Here is a 6,000-nt window from a genome sequence, read left to right as displayed (position 1 = left end):
ATGGCGCCGGGACTGAAACCCTTCATGAGCCTGGCGCCAAAGGCGCCAGGACACGGTCCAAAGGGCCCCTGTAGGGGACTGCTGGGTCCGGAGTAGTGGAAGACGGGTCTGCTTCCGAGGGCGCTGGGCCAGTCTTGGCCCCTCGGGAGTAGCGCCCATGACAGCACCCCCCCCTCAAGGCCCCTCCCAAACTTGTCCTCCCCGGGGGTTTTGGTTTATCGGGAAAGGTTCGGTGAAATATCTGGACTAGACAAGGAGCATGGACGTGGTCATAGGGTTTGTTTGTTTGTTTGTTTATTTATTTGTATGGCGCACCTTACCCAGGGGCAACAGGGCGCAGGCAGAAGATAATTCGAAGCTTACAATGTTGCAGAAATATACACATTGAGGTAGTGATAGAGATAATCAGAATTACAGAATAAGAAATGTACAAATCTTCATACATACAAAGTCAATATCTATGCAGGGGTAAATATACAAATATACAAATATGTACAGGGCTGTTAGAGGCGGGTACTCCTGAGAAAAAATATTCAGGATTACAGGAATAGGAGGTATGGAAATGTATACAAATCTTCATACATAAAAGGTCAGTATCTATACAGGAGGTAAGTGTATAGATGTGTGCTGTAAGGGCTGTTAGAGGCGAAGGCGAGGTCGCGAACAAGGTATCACTATCTATGCTTATAGAAAGTGCAGCTACATACAAGGGTTATTGGAGTTAAGGTGACTGATGAGGTGTCTTCTAAAGTGTAAGTATGGTTGGTCAGCTCTTAGGTTGTGTGGCAGCGAATTCCAGAGCATGGCAGCTTTCACCGGGAAACTGTTCCCACCAATGGTGGAGAGTTTGAATCTGGGAATTATCAGGCGGTTGGAATTGATAGTTCTTGTTTGTCGGATGGAGGACTTTCTCTTTACCTTGTCCATCAGGTAGCTGGGGGCGGCATTGTTGAGGGCTTTATGGGTTAGGGAGGCCAACTTTAGTTTGATTTTGTTGTCTGTGGAGAGCCATTTCTGTTGGCGTCTGGTGGTAGAGATATGATCTCTCTTATTAATGCCGAGGGCAGCTCTCAAGGCATTGTTTTGTAGGATTTGAAGCCTGTGGATAATGGCTTTGTTAGCGCCACTATAGAGGGCATTACAATAATCGAGCCTAGATAGTATGAGTGCTCTTGCCAGGATCAAGCAGCTGTCATTGGATAGGAATGGTCTGCCTGCCCTTATTAATTTGCAGGTGTACGCAGTGGTAGATGCTAGTGAGTTGACCTGTTTAGTGAATGACATAGTGGCATCTAGATAAAAGCTGAGGGTTTTTACTTCCCTGGATACTCTAATGAGATTGCCATCTATGTTGAATTCGGCATATTCAAGGCCTAGTTTGTTGATATTAGCGGGGGAACCTAAGATGATGAGCTCTGTCTTGTCATCATTCAGGCATAGACCATTCAATGCCATCCATGCCTGAATGATGAGATATACCCTATTCACCAACTCTCTGTCCTTACTGTGATCCCCTGAAAGTGGGAGGAGAATCTGAGTGTCATCAGCATAGTTAGTGTAGGTGACACCCAGATGGTCCAGATCATCGAACAGGGGTTTGGTGAAGATGTTATATAGTGTGGGGGAGACGCATGAGCCCTGCGGGACTCCACAAGTAATAGGAGAGGGGTCTGCTGCTGCTGAAGGGGAGAAGACTCTCATGGTTCTCTCGCTCAGAAAGGATTCAATCCATTTGATAGCTTCTGGGGAGAAGTGAGCAGCTGAGTCAAGGTGTTTGCAGAGGACCTTGTGGTCGACGAGGTCGAAAGCCGCGGAGAGGTCGAGTAAGAGGAGGAGTGCTTCTTGCCATGACCTTTCCTGAGGTCCGTAGCCTTTCCAGTCGATTAGGTAGAATAGCTTCGATCTGATGATTTTAGAGTCCAAAATGTCTTTTACTTCAAATTCGGGCTCCCTATTCACTTGAATGGGCTCTGGAGGATTGGTCAATCTGGTTCCAGGTTGCATGGGTTTCAAAAGAGATACGTGAAATACAGGATGTATTCTCATATGGGTTGGCAATTCTAATTTAACGGCCACTGGATTAATTATGGCCATAATTGGATATGGTCCCAGGTATTTGGGGTTGAAGGTGCGAGGCCCTTTAAGCGATAAATGTTTGGTGGACAGCCAGACTTGATCCCCAACCTGGTTTTGAGGAGCATTGCTTCGGTGTTGATCTGCTCCTTTTTTGTACCTCTCTTTAGCTTGTTGTAGATGTGCAGTCGCTTCCATAAAATCTTGGGTAATAACGGTGTGCAATTGATCCACGGCGGGTGTTCCAAGATCTTGAGGTGGATCAAGGTTGGAGGTTTGAGGATGAATCCCATACAAGATGTAGAAGGGACTCTTCCCGGTACCCGAATGAACTGAATTGTTGTAAGCATATTCAGCTATCCAAAGGATGTCCTTCCAGTTACTCTCCGACTGTTGTAGCATGCATCGTAAATATTGCTCGAGAGTCTGGTTTGTTCTCTCGGTTTGCCCGTCGGTCTGGGGATGATGGCTGGTCGAAAGTCTTACATCGATTTGAGCTAATCGACAACAGCTACGCCAAAAGTGGGAAATAAACTGGCTCCCCTTATCTGAGATTAGTACTGACGGGAAGCCGTGTAGCCGGACGATGTTTTCAAGAAATACTTTGGCTAGGACTGATGCTGAAGGTAAGCCTTTTAGCGGAATGAAGTGGGCCATTTTAGAAAACAGGTCCACAATAACAAGAATGGTGTTGTACCCGGAACAGGAGGGTAAGTCTGTGATGAAGTCCATGGAAAGGGTATGCCAGGGACACGGTGGGATGTCTAATGGTTGCAGAAGACCAGCCGGCCTCTTCTTCTGACCCTTGTTTTGAGCGCACACACCGCAGGACATCACAAATTCCTTTATGTCTTTTCTCCACGAAGGCCACCAGAAGTGTCTCTTCACCTTTTCTGTGGTTTTGGCAATGCCAGGGTGACCCTCAATTAATGAATCATGATAGCAGGAGATTACCTGTCTTTGTAAATCGGCGTGTGGTAGGAACAATCGTCCTTGGAAATAAGGCAAGTCATTGCTTACGGTGAAATCTTTTCCTTTTTGTAACCAGTTCAGTAAGTCTGGTGAGGTTACAAGTTGTTTAGTTTTTTCTTCAATATCCTCAATGGATTGTGAAGAAATCAGACCCACGATCCTTTGTTCAGGAATTATTGGTACAGGTTCTGGATTGGCAATGTTATCTCCCATTCCAATTCTGGAAAGAGCATCCGCTTTGCCGTTCTTGTTGCCGGGGCGATAAGTGATCACAAAGTCAAATTCAACAAAGAATAGAGCCCAGCGAAGCTGTCTGGAGGATTGAGCCTTGGCGGTTTTCAGATACTGCAGATTTCGATGATCGGTGATCACTGTGACGGTGTGTCTGGCCCCGAGGAGATAATGCTGCCATGCCTTAAAGGCTGATTTAATCGCTAGAAGCTCTTTGTCTGTGATGGTGTAGTTGATCTCAGGCGCCGAGAACTTCCGAGACCAGAATGCTACAGTATGCAGTTGGTTAGTCTCTGGATCTCTTTGTGATAGGACTGCTCCCATTGCTAAGCTGAAGGCGTCGGTTTCAACGATGTAAGGGAGGTCCGGGCGTGGGTGTTTCAGCATTGGCGCCGAGGTGAATTTAGCCTTTAGCTCTTGGAAGGCTTGTTCTGCTTCTGCGGACCATTCAAAGCGTTTATTTTTTCTTAAGAGGGCGGTGATGGGTTGTACCACTCGTGAAAACTCTGGAATAAATCTACGGTAAAAATTGGCAATGCCTAGCATGCTTTCAACGCCTTTCACAGAAGTAGGAGACGGCCATTTGAGGATAGCGTCTACTTTTCTCGAGTCCATTTGGACTCCTTTGGGTGTCAGAATAAATCCCAAAAATTCGACCTCAGTGACATGAAAAACACATTTTTCGAGCTTGGCAAAAAGTTTATGTTGGCAAAGTTTTTCAAGGACCGCCCTAACATGATTTCAATGGTCAGCTTCTGAAGATGAGTACACAAGAATGTCATCTATGTAGACGACAACGCAGACATCAATGAGCTCTCTGAGGACATCATTCATAAAATATTGGAAGGCGGCCGGTGCATTGCATAGTCCAAAGGGCATCACTTGGTATTCAAATAGCCCATACTTAGTGCGAAAGGCCGTCTTCCATTCATCTCCTTCCTTGACCCGTACCAAGTGATAAGCTCCCCGGAGATCAAGCTTAGTATAAATACAGGCGTTTTTTACCTGGTCAAGGAGTTCCGGGATCAGAGGTAAGGGGTACCGGTTTTTTACTGTTATCTGGTTCAGAGCACGATAATCTATACAGGTTCTGAGGTCACCTTCTTTTTTTGGTACGAAGAACAGAGCCGAGGATGCAGGGGACTTCGACAGACGGATAAAGCCATTGGCCAGGTACTGGTCTAAATACTGTCGCAGATGAAGGTTCTCAGGCTCGGTAAGGGCGTAAATCCTACTGCAAGGGGGAGTTGCACCGGGTAGCAAATCTATCTGACAATCGTATGATCTGTGGGGTGGCAAGGTGTTAGCCTGTTCCTTTTGAAAAACATCTTGGAACTCTTGATACTCTAGAGGTAATTGTGGACCGTCAGCCGTTACTGACGCTAGGCCAATGTTGGGTCGTGGATAACAAGTTGGTGTGCACTCTGGGAACTTTATCGTCTTTGCTCGCCAATCAATCTGAGGATTGTGTTTCTCCAACCAAGGAATCCCTAGAATTACTTGGAATTGAGGAGCCTTGATCACGTCGAACACAATTACCTCCTGATGCCCGTCTTGGCCTAGTATCGTCACATCAGTAGTGGTATGGGTCACTGGTCCGGAGGCGATTTCCGTGCCATCCACCGTGGTAATGACGTCTTTAACCACCTTTGGACAAAGAGGTAAGTTCATCCTGGAAGCCAATTCGCGGTCCACATAATTTCCAACTGCTCCGCTATCAATGTATGCCTTAATTGCATGCAAACGATCCGGTTGCTCTGGGTTTACGAGGACCATTGGCATTATGAAGTGCGAGGTCAAAGAACTGGTTTTTACGCTCGGCAAGCGGACCTCTACACTTGTCGGGCGAGGTCGTTTCCCGGCTCAGGCTTTTCAGAACTCTTATCAGAAGCTCCCACTGTCTTCTTAGGTGGTTTCACCGGGCAATCTCGAAGAAAATGTCCTGAATTTCCACAATAGAGACATAGTTGCATTTGTCGTCTCCTGTCGCGTTCTTTCTGGGTTAGGGGACCCTTTACAACCCCAATTTGCATAGGTTCGACGGCTTCAACTCCTTTGGTGTGACTTTGAGGCTTAGGGAACACTTGTGTTTCAAACCTGGATCGATCCGCCTTTCTGTTTTGTAGTCTGTGATCCAATTGGACCACCAAATCAATGTACTCTGAACAATCCTGAGGAGGATTCACTACCTGGGCAAGGACGTCTTTGAGTTCGCCACGCATACCCCTGTGAAAAAGCGTGATTCTTTTGTCCTCAGGCCATCTGGTTTCCACGATTAGCCTATTGAATGATGCAATGTAGGCCAAAAGATCTTGATTGCCCTGTCGTAGGGAAAGGAGTTCGTTGTCCACGGCCTGCCCCTGGGAATGCCTTGCAAAAAGACTTTCCATATTTGCCTGGAAGGGCGGGAAATCACAAAGGATCGGGTCATCCTGTGTAACCAGAGGGATCGACCAATCAGCGGCACTGCCTCTAAGATACGAAAGCACAAAGGCTACCTTAGTCTGGTCAGTTGGAAAGGCTGCAGGTCTACAAAGAAAGTGCAATCGGCATTGATTTATAAACACTGCAAACCTTTTAGGGTCACCAGAGAAGCGTTCAGGCGGTGCCAATGGCACATTTCCGGGTAGGTTGATTTGAACAGGATTGGCTGAAGCTGCTGGGATATAGCTCCCTCCTGAATTAGGTAGCGGGGTTTGCCCCGCTTGTGTCTGTAATAACTGT

Source organism: Ambystoma mexicanum, chromosome 11, assembly GCF_040938575.1.
Source record: "Ambystoma mexicanum isolate Mex_15411 chromosome 11, UKY_AmexF1_1, whole genome shotgun sequence".
Classification (NCBI taxonomy): domain Eukaryota; kingdom Metazoa; phylum Chordata; class Amphibia; order Caudata; family Ambystomatidae; genus Ambystoma; species Ambystoma mexicanum.
This window is presented reverse-complemented; position numbering follows the sequence as displayed.